General features: G+C 37.0%; 1 protein-coding gene and 1 long non-coding RNA gene across 3 annotated transcripts in view; both read right to left on the reverse strand.

The window, feature by feature from the left end:
* The window catches only part of LOC131683299 (cartilage-associated protein-like), a 651,036-nt gene that overhangs the window by 574,455 nt on the left and 56,189 nt on the right, over positions 1-20,392 (reverse strand). The window lies entirely within an intron of this gene.
* On the reverse strand, positions 16,596-17,610 carry LOC131683302 (uncharacterized). Its single transcript, XR_009304491.1, has 2 exons — positions 17,202-17,610; positions 16,596-17,031 (listed from the first exon to the last, which is right to left on the reverse strand). It is a non-coding gene; the product is annotated as an uncharacterized LOC131683302 (long non-coding RNA).

Below are 20,392 nucleotides of genomic sequence, written 5' to 3' on the forward strand. Positions count from 1 at the left end.
ATTGCATAACCTTTCTATATGAGAAAGGCAAATAGAAATCATTTGCATGATTGTTTTCTGATAATCAATCTATCATATGTATTTTCAGAGTTGTTAGAAGCAACCAGTTCTGAATCGATCATTACCACTTACAACGCACCTTTGTCGGACGATAATGAAATTCTCACACAACTTAAGGAGAATTATAAAGAAACAAGAGACAGCAATGAGCGATACAGGATTTTAACCACACTTCCCAAAAGTTGGACTACATATAGAATTATGCAGGAGTTCAATGTTTCTCAATATATGACCAACAAGGCAAAAGCATTTCAGCAAGAGAAAGGAATAATGGTGGTGCCTGAAAAGAGTTTAAGCTCTGAGGCAATAGGAAGAGAAACGATAACATGTGTTACGAATTTTTATAATAGTGACAATGTACACCGTGTCTGTGCAGGGAAAAGGGATTATTTAATATTTAACAATGAAGAAGGCAAAATTTGCGTACAGAGAAGATTAGTTTTGTGTAACTTGCAGGAGGCGTATTCTATCTTCAAAAATACTTATCCTGATATTAAAATAGGATTTTCCATGTTCGCTAGTAATCGTTCAAAACACTGCATTTTGGCAGGGACAAGTGGCACGCATACCGTATGCGTATGTATATATCATCAAAACATTAAACTTATTTTCAAAACATTACAAAGCAGTAAATCACTACCAGATGGTGTTAACTCCTATCATGATTTGTTTCCAAAAATAATTTGTGAAAATACGAGCGAACAATGTTGGCTGCAGTGTTGTGGAAACTGCCCTGGAACGCAAATTTTAGCGACAGAACTAATGAGTATTCTTAGTAACAGTATAATATTGAATCATTGAAATTCAAACAATGGCGTCAAGTAGAAAGATGCATTATGGACTTAGTTGAAATGGACACACAAGAATTTATTGATACTTTTCTAGGAAAATTATTCAATATATTGCCACATAACTTTATAGCTGAGCAACTAGCAAACTACTTGAAACACATCAAAAGCAATTTGAAAGCTACAGAATGCATCATTATCTGTGATTTTTCGGAGAATTATTCGTTCGTTGTGCAGGATGCAGTTCAAGGCTTTCATTGGGTAAACGCTCAATGTACTATTCACCCTTGTGCTATTTATTTTAAAGTCGAAGAATCGGAAGATTTGAAGTTTACTAGTTTTATTGCAATTCCTTCCAGTTGCCATGCTTACAACAGATTCACTTTTTCTCAGATGGATCAGGAAGCCAATACAAAAATAAAATGACGGCATTTAATTTGTGCAACATGCAAAAAGATTTTGGCATTGATGCCGAATGGAATTTTTTCGCAACTTGCCATGGGAAGGGTCCTTGTGATGCTTTGGGAGGAGTATTGAAACGAAACGCTGCGAAAGTAAGTTTGCAAGGCCACCATATAACAACAGCCCAAGAACTTTATTCATGGGCTATTTCTAAGCCAGATTCAAAAATACACTATCAGCTTTTTTTATAATCCGAATACAATAAAATGAGCATGAGCATGAGCATGAGCATGATGACCGCACAATTCGTAGTTGCTACTCCGTGATTGACCAGAACAAGCGAAATTGCACAGAGAATCAACGAATGGGGCCTGGGAGTAGCTATCCATTCTCAATGTGCACGTTTCGAGAGTTCTATACTTTGAAATGCCAATAACGGCGCCGGCCACGTCCTTACAGTCATCGGGGAAGGAAAGGAATGTTAGTGTAACAAACGTTGTTATGGAGACCGTGTATACCTCTGCATCTCCACGTTTGCCACGGGAAGGAGTTTTTGTTAGTGGGATGGGGTAAAGAGTTACATAAATCTGGATTCACTTTGATAAGTGATACGATCTATGCAACTCACAGAAGTGTTATCATATTTGTGTTGCTCTGGGCAGCCGGCTGCCGAGAATTTGTGATTGATTTATCGTTTGTCGAATTATTTGGAAATACTGGGTTTGTAAAAAAAGAAACAACATAAGCAACAAGCTCCGGTCAGCCGACAGTCGGACGTGTTGTCCATGTTTAATTGAATCAAACGGCATGTGAACGAATTTTTCTTGTTTTTTATCCCGACGCAAAATGACATTCTAAGAATTTTAATACAAGTATTATTTATCGTGTAATAACTTTACTATTATTATTAAAAGAAATGCAATTGACAATTATGTTTCTTTTTCCGCGAAAGTTTGAATAAGGTTTCGATTCTTAGATTATCATTATTCGCGCGCGTTGTTAAGCTAACTGAAACGCTTTTTAACCGGTACGAAACAAACACTACCGAAATACCTAAAACGATTAACTTTTTAAGCCGAATATGCAATCGGGCTAATGTTAAGAATAAAGAAGGGATCTCCAGTTTCGTCCACCTTCAGGACATTAATCAAGCTATCATATCCGTATACTCAAGAAGAACCATATTTCGGTTAAAACGACAATCAACAATACAGCGCATGCATCACTCCAAAATATATGAAAGTATTCGGCACAATGACCATTAGTGATTGATGACCCAATCGACCAAAATAAATCAATGAACGACAGTACACCGCCGCCAACTGGTAACTGGTCTCCGACTTTCCTCACGAACAGTGAACTCTCAATCCTCATACATGACTAAACAATAACAATTCCATTCAGACAAGACCTCCATACTCTCCACGCGCGCTAAACGCCCAGTGGACCAGTTTCCTAGTTGGCCAAACAAACACCAATCAAACAAAGAAACCAGTCTACGCAGTCCAAAGAAATATCAGCCCGACCGACATCACCAGGCAAACACGCCTTTTTCTACAACCAACGTGATCAAACCACAAAACATTCAAAATTACATACAACAAAATAATTGCAAAAATAATTATATGAAGTTTTCTATTAACGAAAAAATCAGTTGCACAACCAAGGCAGCCCACCCTCCAACACAGCACTGCCGGCCAATCGCCCAACAAAAACATGTGTTATGGGATACGGACGAAAATAACTGACCGTCTCTGATCGTCTATTTTTATTTATTTCGTAACAAATACTACTTCATTTCTAGCAATAATTCAATCAATTGTAATGGAAATCTTTCCATTGGTACTCATCCAAACCTGGAGAAAAACAAATCGTTGTCACGGGAAATTTTCAGAAAAGCAAACAGATTCCAAGCCTAAGGGGATGGCGACAATACCATAATTCGAGATGTAAATGTGCGCATTTTAAAAGTCAGATATCTTTATAGTAGTTCACAGAAGAGAACAACGTACTCTAATCTGGTTTTCAAAGATGAATATTCGAAAATACAAGGAATGCAGTACTACGCGGCATTATGTGCGGTTACGTTAGTCCCAGATTTGATATATATGACTATGTTGAGAATTATCAGTGTGTTAGAGCGATGATAAATACGCCCAACACCCATTTGCTATGCAGATTTGTGCAATAAATCTCACACACCACTACTTTCGACTTGTACTCCTCCAGCTGTCAAAACATTCTGATTCGATTCGCAAACCCCACCACTACAGCCACAGACTAGATGATCCTGAACTCGCACTACTACAGCCACTCCATTTCTATATCAGCGCATTCCAACCCCAACTCAACACGAAATCAATTCAGGGTTGCCTTTATGGCAGATCCATCTGACAAAGCCTTCAATATTTTCCAGACAATCGTCTGAGCTCTCGATCGGAGCAGATCGTTTGTGCTGTGCATAGCGTAAATCAATATATATATATATATATATATATATATATATATATATATATATATATATATATATATATATATATATATATATATATATATATATATATATATATATATATATATATATATATATATATATATATATATATATATATATATATATATATATATATATATATATATATATATATATATATATATATATATATATATATATATATATATATATATATATATATATATATGTGTGTGTGGATGTTTAACGACTGTGAAGATTTGTTTCGTTAACGAGTTTCGGCTAAGCAGTCAATAAAAACAGCAAAAACAACGTATTGCTTCAATGTCCGACGGTTTCGGTGATATATTTCACCTTTTTCAAGGAATCTATAATTATAATATCAGTATATTCGTTACATATGTTTCCGTTTGTCTGTGAAATTTTTTACTTACAGAAGCTGTGCGTTTTGTTGTTGTGTGTGTCTGTGTATCTAACATTGGTTGTCTAGTGTGTATGATTTCTAATGGCGTCCAGTAGTAGCTATTTCCGAGAAATAATGTCAATAATTATAAAGGTCAAAAAAATTTGCGTGTTACTTACTGCATCTGTGTCACAAACTTTTTGCACGTCACTGTAATAAAGCTATCTCGCTACTCTGATGTAAAGCTTTAGCACTTATATCTTTTACCTACTAGTTCAGAGCTGTTCCGTTTTGGTTTTGTCTTTTCCCTTTTTTTGTGTACTACTTGGTTTGACAGGTTTGGCTAGGCAGGTGTGTGCGTGTGTGGTGTCATCATGCTATAATGCTAGCTGTCAAACTTACTGTGTATGTTTTGGTTCTTGAGTGTGTATTATGCCAGCATAAATTGCGTTTAAACCTTCTGTGTCTGTTCGTTTGTTGATGCTGGTATCGGTGGTCATGATGTGGCAAACTTCTATGAACGGCAGTGCATGTTTTTTGTGGTGACGGTCTATAATTTTCGTGTTTTTTAAATCAAACCTGTGGTCCTGTGTGATGCTGTGGTGTAGTAATGCAGTTTTTTCCTGTAGGGCTGCAATTTCTGGGTCGGTGGCGGTTAATCCTTGTTGTTTATATTTGTCAAGTGCGTTGTAGTGAGTCTGATGTCCGCTGATTCTGGTTTTTAGTTTATTAGTCGTCATGCCCACATAACATGCTGGAGACCAATTAGCTTCAGCGAATTTTTCAGTATCACTCATCAGAGAACCCTCGAAAGTTGGCAAAATTCATGGAGCAATGGTGAACTGGGAAGGTGGCTACATTCGATAATCCCTAAGGTATCGACGAAACCTTGGTTCAGAGGGATGGATGTGGGTCGGGATTTCATTCGCGTGATGTCTCGGCTCATGTCCAATCACTACACGCTGGACGCACATCTCCGGCGTATTGGGCTCGTGGATGGCGGTATCTGCGCTTGTGGTAACGGTTATCACGAAATCGAACATGTTGTCTGGGCATGCGCCGAGTACTGTTCTGCCAGATCTCAACTATTCGATTCCCTTCGGGCCCGAGGAAGATCACCCAATATCCCGGTTCGAGATGTACTAGCAAGCCGCGATATTCTCTACATGTCCCTTGTATACACGTTCCTCAAAACCATCAATATCCAAATTTAAATGCCCCTATCTTTTCTCTTATTATTCCCAGAAGTGCCCTCTTCCGCCTACCGTACCACAACGATGGTTTGATACGACTCCAAGACGAGACAAAACATCTGTCGAATGAACCAACAACACGAGATCTACAGTACAACATCACACACGCAGCGCGGAGTGTTCCCGATCCGTATCTGAGCCGTACTACGAAATCGTCTGGAGGAACCCCTGCCGGCTCGAGGAAAACCGCCCGGCGTCCCAATACTTGATACATCCGTTCGAATCTGTAATCCTGGCCGTTGATTCCTGATGCCGGAAACTGAAAGTTTATATCCCCCCCGTTCAGCCTTGTCCACCCTCTCTCTCATGTCTCTGATACACAGATGTATGACTTCACCCCTTCTCATCTTGAATATCTTCCCAAAACTTATGTGCCCCCCTATCTTCTAGTGTTAGTTGATCAATCCGTTCGAATCTGTAATCCTGGCCGTTAATTCCTGATGCCGGAAACTGAAAGTTTATATCTCACCCCCCCCCCCCCCCCCCTTCAACCTTGTCCGCTCTCCCTCCCATGTCTCTGATACACAGATGTATGACTTCACCCCCTTGAATATATTCCCAAAACTTATGTGCCCCCCTATCTTCTAGTTTTAGTTGATCAATATTTAATCTCGTTAAGAAATGCCCAACAGTACCACTACTTTAAAATAGCCCTAATTAATTCCCCTTAATCTTCAACCACTCTTTCTAGTTATTTCTAGTTAATAAGCTTGTAAAATGTTCCGCTTAGTTAATAATAAATTTCTCCTACAATCTCCCTTCTAAAAATCATAAAGTGAATTACTATACAAAGAACACACAAAATGACCCGTCCCCCAAATCTTACAAATATTATATTATACCCTCTTTTATATGTATAAGTTAGCTGTAAAGTTTTTTTTTTTAGTTTCATTATATAAAACAAAATAATATTGAAATGTGTAACCCCCTAGTTTTAAGAAATTCAAAATGTAAAACAATGAAAAAAATTGCACCTTTAAGCTAACGCATACGTGCCTTATCAAATAAACAAATTGAAAAAAAAAATAACATGCTGGACAATTGGAACATGGTATGCTGTAGATAACATTGTATTTATGTTGCATGGGTACGGGATCTTTCAGTTTCGTAAATATGTGTCCAACTGTGTTTGTATTATGATGTGCTAGTCGTATGTTCTTGTAGTCGTTTTTCAGGTGCTTGTCGATTTTATTCGACAGATATGGAATGTATGCTATCGATCGGTAGGTATATTGCAGCTTCTCGTCAGTTTGCGGTGGGGTGGGTGGGTTACGGTTGGTATGTTGATGCATCCGGTTGATTAGCCTTTTTCTGAGCGATTTTGGGTAGCTGTTCAAGCTCAGTTGTTTATCAATTATATGCGCTTTTTGATCGTCATTTAGATTAGTGGATAGGGTATTCACTCTTTGAACGAAGTTTTGAACCATGTTCATCTTTTGGTGTAGCGGGTGTAGTGAGTGGTAGTTTAGGAACCTGCCGCTGGCAATTGGTTTCATATACCACTCCGTTTTCACCGTTTGGTTTTCTTGTCGGATCTACAACATATCCAGGAAGGGTAATTTGTTGTCTATTTCAGTTTCATGAGTGAATTGAATATGGTCATTGTAGCTGTTGAATGTTTGTAGAACGTGGTTGAGTTGGTGTGTAGGAATAGCCATCAGTAAGTCGTCAACATATTTTTTGATGAAAGCTGGTGTGAAGTTAAGTAGGCGGGTTGCTGTGTCTAGTAGTGTTTCCATGACAAGGTCTGCTAGAGCTGGTGATAGGGGGTTTCCCATTGCTGTACCAAATGTTTGTTGATAGTATTGGCCATCGTATTTGCAGTAGCTGGAGTCTATGCAAAACTCTACTATTTCCAGAAACAGGTCTAGGTGTATATTTGTATTTGGTTGAATCTCATTCCATCTTGATATGATGTCGTGTATCACCAGCGACTTTGGGATTGATGTAAAGAGTGAGGTGACATCCAGCGAGACAAGTATATATCCTGGTGGTAGTGTTACCGTGTTTATGAAATTGCAAAACGAGAACGAGTCTTTTATGTTGTACGGACTGTTGAGTGAGTGTTGTATAATGTTTCCTATGAGTTTGGACAGATGATATGAAGGAGCTGTCATGCTCGATACAACTGGTCTGAGTGGGAGTCCAGATTTGTGGGCCTTTGGTTGACCGTATATCCTTGGGCATAATGCGTTGTATGTCGTTAGTTGTGATGCTGCATATTTGTCAATCAGGTTTAAGTTCAGGAGACGTTTCGCGAAGTTGTTGTTGATTTGTTGATAGCGAGACGTGGGGTCTCTTGGTATGGGACGGTATATTTTTTGGTCGCCGAGTAGAGCTAGCATTTTGTGTTTGTAGTCATCTGCTGAAATGAGAACTGTTTTGTTCCCTTTGTCTGACTGTGTAATGTAAACATCTGGATTGTCACGGATAAAGGTTTTGGTGACCTTGATCGCCTTTTCGCAGAATTTTGTCAGCTCATCTTTACAGGTGTGGTGTTGGTTGTAGTGGATATAGTTGAGGGTTGAATTGGTTATTGCACATCTTGTTCTATCTTGTGCTGTCGTACCTGGGTTGGTTTTTAATATGTTTTCTACGTCGGCTAATAGATGGAAGAATGGGATTTCCTGAATTTTTGTGATAGGAAGCGCAAATTTTGGACCAAGGCTAAGTAGTGTTTCCATTTCGGGCGGTATGTGTTTGTTTGTTCCGTTATGTATTGCTTTTTGATTATAGACTGGGTTGGTACTGTTTGATGCTTGTGCTGCCCTAAAGACGATCCTGTTAAATTTCCGTTTTGTGTTGTTGGTTCTGTCCCGGAGGTGTTTGCTATGGTAATTGGATTGACTAGTGAAGAACGATGTTGCGATATCTTCGGGAATATTCGAATCTCGAATACGTGTTGCTATTGCAGCTTGTTGATTTCTTAGTGCTTTTAGTTTGTTGAATGTGTTTTGAATTTCAATATTGAGAATGGTTTTCTTAAATTTTGTAATGCATTTGTGTAGCTTTTGTAAGTGCGGTCCATTCTCTTCCAGTAGTGTGTAAGTGAAACGGAAATTAGTTGTAATATGCGCTGGAAAATGCCTCTTTTGCGACAGCGTATAAGGAAAGATTTCCTACTTATCATGCTTCCCATTTTAGAGATTGTGTTTGCGAAGTCTTTTAGCATGATTCTTGCGTTTTCACCAAACATCAGCCCTACGTTTTGATAGAAATGGACGTTAGAAAAATTGGCCATTTTCTTAATGTGTGTGGATGTTTAACGAATGTGAAGATTTGTTTTGTTAACGAGTTTCGGCTAAGCAGTCAATAAAAACAGCAAAAACAACGTATTGCTTCAATGTCCGACGGTTTCGGTGATATATTTCACCTTTTTCAAGGAATCTATAATTATAATATCAGTATATTCGTTACATATGTTTCCGTTTGTCTGTGAAATTTTTTACTTACAGAAGCTGTGCGTTTTATTGTTGTGTGTGTCTGTGTATCTAACATTGGTTGTCTAGTGTGTATGATTTCTAATGGCGTCCAGTAGTAGCTATTTCCGAGAATTAATGTCAATAATTATAATGGTCAAAAAAAATTGCGTGTTACTTACTGCATCTGTGTCACAAACTTTTTGCACGTCACTGTAATAGACCTTTCTCGTCAAAAAATTTTATATGTTAAATTTAACGGAACAATGTATGATGCCGACATCAATTAAAAAATACAGCTGAGCGACCTTGTTGGGAAAGTGTTAACATTTGGTAGCGAACCAAACCAAGTTTCTCATACTATGATCGAATCAACAAAAGTTCCAAGATCATGTAAACAATCTCTTTGAACTGTCAAAAAAGTGAGGTTAAACATTACCATGCAACGTTCTCCACCGAGAGGTTCACATTAGTTTGTTTACATAACCAATGAACTTTGTACCGCGACTCACCACTTCATTTGCCGCGTTGCCAGGTAGCCAAGCAAAAATATACAAAACAGTGCTGCCCAAACACATATTTTGAGTCCCACCATTCTTGCAAAGGTGAAAAAAATACTCAAGATTCTTGCATTTTTAAAATTTAAAAAAAAACAATAAAAAATCACGATAGCTCTAAAAAGTCTCATTTCAGCGGAAATATTCTTAAAAATGTGTAGTCTTTTGAATAAAAATAAGAAAAAAGGGGGAGGTCGGACGAGAAAAGTCTATTGTAGTGTAGATACAGGCTTTGAATACAATTGAATTAAAGTTGAGTTGATGTAGCAGCAGACAAAAAATAGTTTTGTTTTCTCAAACCTTCGCAACTACAATTAATAAATATTTCAGATTGGCAGAAGATCTTATCACACAACTTAGAAATGGATACAGAAATAGCTAGATAGATGCGATAGAAGAGAGTCAGAGAGAGAAAGAGAGAGAGAGATGGGGGGCGTGTGAGGAATGGCAAATGATGGTTAATGCAGTGACATTATTTTTATAGGTATATTATTATGATATATTGATTTCTTACATTTTTATCATAAATAATGTAAGTAGTAATTTTTGGGCCATAACCGGTATAACCTAAATCTTGCAAAAGAGAAAAATTTTCGCTAGATTTTTGGGCTTCAAACATACAGTTGCTTTCGCTTTCGGTGACGCCACGAGTATAATTATATGAGAAACCTTTTATCTCACTACTAAGTGAATTACTTGTTGATCTGTGTATTGATATACAATCCAACATTTACCTCATGATTGAACGCAATGCCTAATCCAAGGGATAAATACTAATACTCACTGTTTCTTTATCAACACATTATTTTGTCTTCGAAGTGAACTTATATATTGATTTTTGAGAAATAGTTAATTTATTATAAAGGTAATTCACACAATCGAATTCCTTGAATCACGTAGATGTGTTTTCATACCCCGATTATCAAAATCGGTTTAGTTTTGCCCCTAAAACACCAGTAAAGCAATACTCTGTATGAAACAATCTCATTTATAGTTAGTGGAAATTGGTAAGCGAGGACTAAAAATACAAAATGTTTAATATCTCCGCCGCTCGTGTACGGATTTTGACAATCTATAGCTTGTTAGAAAGCTTTTTATATTTGTGCAGTTTGTGGTACGATATTCTATTGTTATCTGAAGAAAAACCTGGTGTGTTTTTACAAAATCGTCCATATCTCAGAAAGTAAACAACATATCGAAAATCAAAAATAATAGTGTTAAATGGCAACGTTAGGCCTTTCATTTGAAACTAGTTTCATTAAGATCGGGTCAGCCATTGCTGAGCTAATCACATGACATTTTGTACATACATACATACACACATACACACACATACAGACATTGTCTCAATTTGTCGAGCTGAGTCTATTGGTATATGAGACTCGGCCCTCCGGGCCTCGGAAAAAATTGTTAAAGTTTGAGCGAATCCTATACATTTCTTTTGTAAGAAATGTAAAAACATGCATACGTATATCAATTTATTTCATCGGCCAACTTTCAACTATCCAACACGTTAAAGTTCTAAGTTCAGAAACATATCGGCAACAAGTTGACAAAATTGTTCTCAAACCCTATGGAACGATATATTTGACGAAGAAAAGCTATTTTACTGCAAGAAAATATCGGGATGAATTTACTCATTTTCTTTAACTTGAATTTGTTGTTTTTTAACATTGACGTGTAACGCAGATCAGAACGCAGCCATATAAATGACAGCATCGTTTGATTAAAGCTTACCAAATATTTTAGGCCGGTTTAAAAGTTAGTCCGGTTTAAAAACAGTTAGTACGGCTTTGTGCTTACGGCTATAAGTGCATTAGTACATTATTTAAAATTTAATTTGAAAATGAAATATCATAGTTCGTGGAAGAACTTCCTCATCATATAGTACATGATATGAATACTCGTTTTGGGTATATTTTCTGAACAGACCAACCTGTTTTATCTTGATGGATCAGCCAATAATGCCATTTTTTCAATTGATCGATTTATGGCAAATAGATTATTTTTTGCATAGTCGCTAATTGCAATCGATACATACCAAGAGATAATTGATTAATTGAAAAAATCGATTAGTTCAAAAGTATAGCAAAGAAAATGGTATTGTACTTGACGGCAGGGTTACCATATTCACAGATTTTTCTGTAATGTCAGATTTTTTTTCACAATTTTTGATCACAGATTTTTTTTCACAGATGACAGATTTTTGGCATTTTGTTGAAAATTTCACAGATTTTCACAGATTTTTAGAAATATTATTTATCACAGATTTTTTTGTAAATTTATCACAGATTTTCACAGATTTTTTTCCTGTTTTAGTCATCACAGATGGCAAAAAGATTTTTTTGATCGAAACACAGATTTCAATGTGGCATCCCTGTTGATGGCGCCGATGGTTGAATGGTAAGTGTGACCGCCGTCTCACACCAGTTGGTCTGGATTCAATTCCAGCCGAGGTTGAACGTTTTCTGAGAAGGAAAAATCTGGTAACGCCTTCCTTCGGAAGGGAAGTAGAGCCATTGGACCCCGGTCCATGACATGAGTTGATGGGTACGATATCTAGGCGGAAATAGGTCGAAGGAAAATAACTAGAATATGAAGAATGGTATTGTGTTTGATTTTAGGATTTTGTTACTGTTAAAGGACCCTCAATAAATTATGTTTTATAAAGGAGGGTGTAAATAGGCAAATATTATAAAATAACAGTGTAGTCCACCTCTGCATTTCTCAATCTTTTTAACGCCAATATGGCATAAAAAGTTACTAGAACACTGTGAATTTCGTCGTACGTAATGGAAGTTCTCATTGCACTACAATACATTATAGTAGAGGTGGCAACATTTCTAAATTTTTTAATTCATTATCTCTCCAGTATGGGAATACTACATGACATCGTTTTAATGATTGTGTTATAATACCGACATGAGACATCGAGAATTGTGTAGTCTGACCAGTTCATTAACGAACACAGTTTACAGGAAACAATGAAAAAACGAAAAAAAATCACTTTCCAAAATGCTGTACATCTCTTTTGCCTACGTGTATTTGGAATACTTTCACTAACACAGCTCGAGAAGATTGTGCTAGTTTAAAGCAGTAGCCCTAAAATGCAGATGATGCAAAAACAAATTACATAGTTAAACTCCCGAAATAATATGCATGGTAAACACTGAGCTCCAACTGTTATTTTGTTCATCCATTGATTCTTACGTTCCATGGGTCTGGCAGCATACTTAATGTTTCAGATTAAATGCCAACACATTAGGAGATGATAATTTTTCCCACCTTTCTCTTCCGCAGTAAAGTTCAGCCGGAAATGAGCTGGAATTCTGACTGGTTCTTATCTTGATACCAGGCCCCTGCTAGGCAGCCATTTTGTCCTAGCCAACATCTGCCTTTGTTGAAATCAAAACAACCCAATGCTATTGCACGGGCGACATGGGCCTAGAGTCGGCTAGGCCCACATATGTTGACTACTGTCAAAGTCTGTATATCTCAATAGCGGATGACAGGAGTGACACCCTCCTGCTTGATACATCAAAGGAGAGTGGCGACAACACTCAAAAATGGAACAACAACTATTTGTCAGTGTCATTCCAAACTGGTCAAATCCATGTATTTTGAGAAATCATTTTTTGTCTGGATTATCACTCACAGATAATCATGACTGTTGTATCTAGGGCAGATCACTCAAAGAATGTATAACAAATTTGCATCAAATTAGAAAAAATGCATTTAATTTCCATTTTTGCATCAGCTTTGCACTCCCTCGCAGAAAAGTTTGTTTAACAAACGCCCTATGCTGATCCACTTTGTTCGACGTTTTGTTAAATGTAGGGCTAGTTTTTCTGTAGGGTTTTGACGTCTTACACGCAACGCAAACAACATTGCACGCAACGTAAAAACATTGCACGCAACGCAAAATATATTATGAATTTCTATTTTGATGGAAATAAATGCATTTAATTTCGCTGATTTTTAAAAATGCAATCAGCATTCCGGTTCATTTTTCGGCTGAACTTAAGTGGGTCTACTTCGTGAACGTGTTTGATATTTCATTCTACGGCGCACGCTAATCGTAGAATTATTGTTTATTGCGATTTAAAACCTTTTTCATCTACAAATGGCGTTTCATTTATGTCCTTTATGATTCGTATGGGATTTACTGGAGCAGACTTTATTGCAATAAATAATATTTGGTGTATAGCAAATTGTAACACATGAGAACAGGATAGAAAGCTGGAACGGGAGGTAGCATATTTTTACTGAAGACTATATAGTCTCCCATCATGAGATTAGTCGATAGTGGATTTTGATAGATTAAAATTCATTCATGAATTATATCACATCCCAGAAGCTTCCATTCCACTATGGTCCCAAAGCTGTATTTAGGAAGACAAAACTGTTTGCGCCTAAACCGTTGGTTTTAGATATATAGTATCTTCGGCAAACTTTGTTAGTATTTTCTTGGCAATTTTTTTATATTAGTTGAATTAGGGTGGTCCTTGTGGTTAGGGTGTTCAAAGTATCATCTTCTTAGATATATAAAATTTAGCTACATAGTGTTCTACAAAGTTATAAATCAATCAAATTGAAGCAACTTTTCTGAAGAAACTATGTGGCTATCTGTAATGGTTCATGTGCTATGATTTTTGCAATATTTAAGGTAGGGTGGCTCTTTAAAAATTGGTTTTCTATTAATATCTTTTTATGTGTTAATTTTTCGCTAATACATTGTTCTAGAGGTTTTTAGAACTTTAGTTAATACACATTTTTGCCGAAGCAATGAAGTTTCTATCTCTTTTTTTTTGCATAGTTACAGGCGATTTTCAAAACAAAAATGGTTTTTTTCAAAGCTATATATTTTCCAACATTGCAAATAAATTTTCAACCTTTTAATTTTATTTGAAAGATCGGAACTTTTGTAGTTTTTGGTGAAAAAACTGCGGGAGCGTTATTTCTGTAAAATAAATAATTAATTTTTCAAAATGGTGTATTTTTCAACAAAAATCGTTTATAACTTTTGAAATAGACGAGATAATAACTTTGTTTCTTCAGCAAAAGTATTCGCCATACAAAGTTCTAAAAGTGCTGCAAACAAACTATTTACGATAAATCAATGTATGAAGTGTCAAATGAGAAATAGTGATTTTAAGGGGAAAAAAATGATTCAATATCGGTGTTAAGCTTCCAGCAGACGCGCTAGTACACAGAGAGCGTGCCACTCAGAAAAACAAGCGAAAGCGTCTTCGAACACCAGCGCCTACTCGTTCAGTGAGCCATACGCACGACTTCAAGAGGTCCAGACATACAGCTTTCATCAAGGTATAACTTCTGAACGGGTGATTATGGACAAACGGTTTTGCCTTCGTTCTGTAGGTGAAACCCAGTCCTATTAGAATAATTGATAGTATAATTACAGTTTTTGCCGATAGGAAAGTTACACGGGTTCGAAAACAGGTGAAAATAAAATCAAAATCAGCCATAAGTCTTTACACAGCATTCACAGCTATTTTGTTTCTTCGAAAAAGTTGTGTGTTTTGTAATAATAAAAAAACCTTCGAACATTGTTAACGCGAAAAATCAGAAACAAAAAAGTTATAAGTAAAAATAAGAATTGTAGGACTTCATCATAGAAAATATCTTATAACTCAATAACTGTGAGTGACAGGGACAACATGTCTTCTGAAAAATTTATGGAAATACTCTCCTCTACAACTTTGTAGAAGACGGCCAAGCGCTATCTCTTTCGGTTCAAAAGTTAAATTTTTTATAGCCTACTATGATCAATTTTTTAAAACAACAATGTTGCAAAAAGATGGCCCTTTTTACACACACAAACATTGTAGAATATGTAAAATCGCTAATATGAACAGTTTTAACTCCAATGAATTAAGTACCTCTAAACGCTGTTTTGAGCCACTGTGAAATGGCGTGTTCTCTATTGTATTTTGTTTGTCTAATGCGCTTCATTTAACCAATGAATGTGGGAAATTGTGGAATCGTGTGTAAGTATAGTAGAACAAGATCTCTGACCTAAAGTCTTAATGAGCGTCAGATTGTGGTAAGTTTTGGTGTGCAATGCCAATTTCACCATTGATTCTTCTTATAGTATTGTGGTGATTACCTAGTATACTGATAAGTTTATGTGAGTAGATAATTAATCCGAAAATATGTATTATTTCTAGGACAATTTTTCAGAAGGGCGTTACCGCAATTGCATGCTTCCGAGAAAATCGGCTTTGAAATTTTTCATGATGTTTTATATTCTCTATTTAAATGGGGAATTGTTAGAAACCTAACTTAATTACTAAAATAAACTTGGAATGCTAATTATTCATTACGACCCTTCCTTTTCTTGCAAGAAATTATTTGTGATCTTAAAAACGAGAAATTAACCTCTATGCCGTTTTCAAATGCTGGTATGTATAACGCCCTCCTTTACCGTACTTCTACGAGCGGCTTTTGCTGCTACGGCTGTTGACAGCCGCCTCTTGTTGTCAACCAAATCCTCTTGCGGCCTCAAATTTGGCCGTGTTTTTATTTCATATTGTTCATAAGGCTTTTCATTTCTACGAAAGAAATACGTACCGCTTATTACTTTAAACAATCTTAACAAAAAGTAATCGAAGAAAATGAAGTGTGAAATATTCCAAGAAAGGAACGAAGACGATCCACCAAAGTAATGAATTTTACGAACGGCAGAAAGTGTTTTTGTGTGATCCTACTTCACATCAGCCTGCAGACATACTGTCTTCATTGAATGCAGCCAACAAGATACCTTTCTGTTGGATAATTCGATAGCAACGAACGAAATCCTCGAAATTTGCCAGAGAAGTTTATACTGCAATGGGTATAACGGTTTGCACAGTGTGCATGCAATCATTTCCTGGCCGTTATCATTAAGCATTAGAATTCATCGATGATTACGACTTCCTCGAAAAAAAACACATCTCAGTTGCACATAGATCGCGAGATCTCAGCTACGGCAAAGTACTGTTTTATGTTACCAAAGTTATGAATGTGTTTCACAATTTGTACATTGTCCTCTCCATTATGAAACGAATAAATGTATTTTAATATATAAAATGAAAATCAAATTGGCTTTCCCCTGCTTCTGCGTTAATTTTCTTATTATGTTCCTGTACTACTCAACAACTATTTTTCGCATGCGATGGATATCTTCTGCGAACTGAACTAACGCTGTAAAGAAAAATACATGTGAACAAAAAGAATGAAACAAATTTTTTACTTTTTTATTGTTTCTCAAAAGCACACTTCTCATGCGGATTTCCATACCCTATCCAAAAACAAAAGACGCACTCTCCATCGGCATCCGATTGTCTTCTTGGATCGGTTACTATCGATCAGCCCCACTATACAGCAATAAACCGGCATTAAAGTTTCGTGGGAGGCACTGGATACATACAGCAATTAGCACTAATGCTATTAATTTCCTCTGCTGCTTCTGAAAGAAGTACATTCCGAGTTTGGCTACCCAATACGTTTGGGTTGTCGAATGAGTGCTGTATTATCATGGTAACTAAACTCAATGTACCCAGTTAATTGGGGTGTCGCCTAAAAGGGTAGTCCTTTGAAACAAGTAGCAGCATATTGTGTAAGAGATACTGATGTCGACATCAAAAGCACTTTTTGTAGCGTAGTAGTGTTATGCCCTGAAAAACCGTAACATTCATTAGGTGGAATTGCGCATGAGTGGGAATATTTTTATGTGGTTATTGCTTGAAGGCAAAGGTGAAAATTATTGTTGAAACAGGACTCATTTTCAGAATCAACGATAACCGTTATTAGCGAAACTACAAGTATTATATAGTGTATAACTCACCTTTTCGAACGATTCAATTCAATATGATGAATAAACTGTCTGGTCGATTCTTCCGCTTGAGAACATTGTTTCTTTAATCACGGGTCACACATGAAAGGTGTTACTACTAACATAAAATAGAATTAACTAGGAAAAAATAGGATACGATGCAAACGGCTTAAGAACATTTCATTTTCAGGAAGAGGCTGTTGTCACTAGCCGTATAAACACTCATAGTAATAGACTCGCGGATGTAAAAACCGCAAAACTGGCAACTAGAAAAACAAGCATGTTAAACTGGCATCACCCAAGAATGTGCAAGCTCGAACGTGCTCGACTGTATTCGATCATCTGTTTTTATCAAAATAAATTTTCAAGTGGTTCAATATATGAATCAAAAGTGAAGTTCTATGTTTGATACTGAGCAACAAGAAATTGAGAAAAGAAAGAAAAAAAATTACAATTTCTTCAGAAACACAAAGTTGATGAAAAAGAGCATACGTAAAATGCTTTTTGTGTAGTTATATTGAACACAATAAACATCTTTCTAAATAACATTGTTAAATACTAATACGAACACGAAAAGTAAAACCTACTGTGAATAACAATTTTTTTTTTTAAATAAAATCGCAATACTTCTTCTGCTTGTTTTCATTGAATGACGTCATGCTCGTTTGGCTCCGGATTTTGACAGTTCGTTTGGCTCGATAGAAGTACCTTCGCTGGTCTATTACTATGAGTGTCTATAACTAGCCGCATCAACATCTGTGAAATGAAAACAGTCGGTAAAGCAGGGCGTATTGAAGACAGATAATTAATGATGGCCTAATGCACATAATTTACTCAATTAGTATTTTTGAGGATATAGCGGTATATTTATAATAAATATAACAAAACTTGTCCAAAATGATTACTTTTAGCCTCAGCAAGCAAAATTAGGTGCATTCCAATTTAAACAAATGATTAGAACTGTTGCAAAATATGTGTAAAATAAGGGGCTTAACAACAGCACAATTCTACTTTAAGTAATTTTGAATTAAGCCCTTTTTATGAATTTAGTTTTAGTGGTCTAGAATGTCGTTTTCTAATGTTTTTCGAATTTAGAATACTAATTTAATGTATTGGCTTCAATAATAAGCATAAAACCAATTTGTTTACATTTTGCTCTTACGCCCTTCTGTAATGCTGTCCTAGAATTTGTAATTTTCATAGGCAATTAAGGGAGATTAAATGGCACGTTCCGTGGGCGATTTGGGAGCGATTTTAGCAAAGACCATGTCAAAAAAATGCGGACGAACATGGTCAGGCGATTTAAACAGTTTGACGTTTAACTCAACTCGCCTGTGCCAATTGCCCCTAGGAACAAATGCAATTTGTGAATGCGATTTAAAGGCAATTTCAACACTTAGACTGTTATATTATTTGGCGTACCTTTAATATGTTAACCTTGATATTAATCTTACTGGCAACATTGCCACCTTTTGTACTTCCGCTGTCTTAGATCACTCATTCCAATAAAGACTTCTGACGAGTTAAACGTGCTTTTTTGTGACTCTTTCCCATCATCACAACATGGTGTCAGAAGTTCTCGCGGTTATCGAGAAAGTGCGTATCGGTTCGCGACGATAAAAAAAAGAAAAGGAATCGGTGTATTATAGGAATCGAGTGCGCGTGTGTACGTGCCGTATATTTCCATCTGACCGGTCTTGAAGAGCTAGAGTGAAATGGAGGAATTTAGCGAATTGCTTAGAAATCAAAATAAACTTTTCGAGAAGTTTATACGCCATGTTCAGAATGGTCAGCAGCAGGCAGCAGCGGCTGCTCCTCCGGTGTTACCAAGTGTTCCGCTTCCTCCTCCCTTAGCGATTGATGGTGACATGGAGGAGAATTTCAGCTTCTTTGAGGCTAATTGGAAAAACTATGCCACAGCAGTCGGCATGGATGCCTGGCCAGAGGAAGAAAATACTAAGAAAGTGAGCTTCTTGCTATCGATCGTGGGTGTATATGCTTTGAAAAAATACTTCAATTTTGAGCTGACGGAAGAAGACAAACGTACGTCTGACAGTGTTCTAGCGGCAATTAGAAAAAAAGTGGTCAGTGCACGGAATGTGATAGTAGACCGGTTGGATTTTTTCACGGCTACTCAACTATCGTCCGAGTGTGTTGACGATTACGTGTCGCGGTTGAAGGTTATGGCAAGAGTTTGTCATTTCGGACAGTTGGAAAGTGAAATGTTGACGTACAAAATCGTAACCTCAAATAAATGGCCGCATTTGAAATCAAAAATGCTCACAATGGCTGATATTACGGCAGTGAAGGCAGTTGATTTGTGCCGCATTGAAGAAATCACGGCAAAACAAGCCCAAGTGCTTTTGTTGGACGGGAAGAGGGATGTGCAAACACTGAAATCGTTAGAAAGCCGCAAGTGTAAGTTTTGCGGATAATGGCACGTCTTTGCCAAAGGTTCCTGTCCAGCGTATGGAAAAAAGTGCCAAAAGTGCGGTGGTAAAAACCACTACAAAAAAGTTTGTCGTGCGGAAAATGGATCGAAGAAGAAGTCACGAAAAGTAAAACATGTGAATGACGGAAGCAGCAGCAGTTCTGAAGAGGGCGATTCACAGTGCAGTGATATTGACGATTCGGATGAGTCCCATGTCGATGGGGAAATCGGGAAAATTTATGACAACTCCCAAAGCGGAGGCAACGTGATGGCAGAAATACGACTTAAAGTTGGGAAAACTTGGAAGAAAGTTAAGTGCGAACTAGATACGGGAGCTAATACGAGTTTAATCGGGCGTGAGTGGCTGTGTAAACTGATTGATGACCCGGATCCACAGCTTTTGCCGTCACCTTATAAGCTGCAGGCTTTCGGCGGAAGCTCAATTACAGTGCTTGGGCAAGTGAAACTGTTGTGCAAATACAAAAAGAAGAAGTACCGACTTGTTCTGCAGGTTGTTGATGTAAATCATAGACCATTGTTGTCATTGCGGTGTCTGTGGTACCAGCATCATCATTAACGGAAAATAGCGAAGAAGAAGTGTTGAAGATATACCGGATCAGAGCTGAAGCGATCGTCGATAAATTCGCCGATATTTTCCAGGGTTTCGGCAAAATGCCTGGAGAAGTAAACTTGGAGATTGATGCCAATGTCCCTCCAGTCATCCAGCAACCACGACGCGTTCCAATTGCACTACGAAACCAACTCAAATTCG

Source organism: Topomyia yanbarensis, chromosome 2, assembly GCF_030247195.1.
Source record: "Topomyia yanbarensis strain Yona2022 chromosome 2, ASM3024719v1, whole genome shotgun sequence".
Taxonomy (NCBI): domain Eukaryota; kingdom Metazoa; phylum Arthropoda; class Insecta; order Diptera; family Culicidae; genus Topomyia; species Topomyia yanbarensis.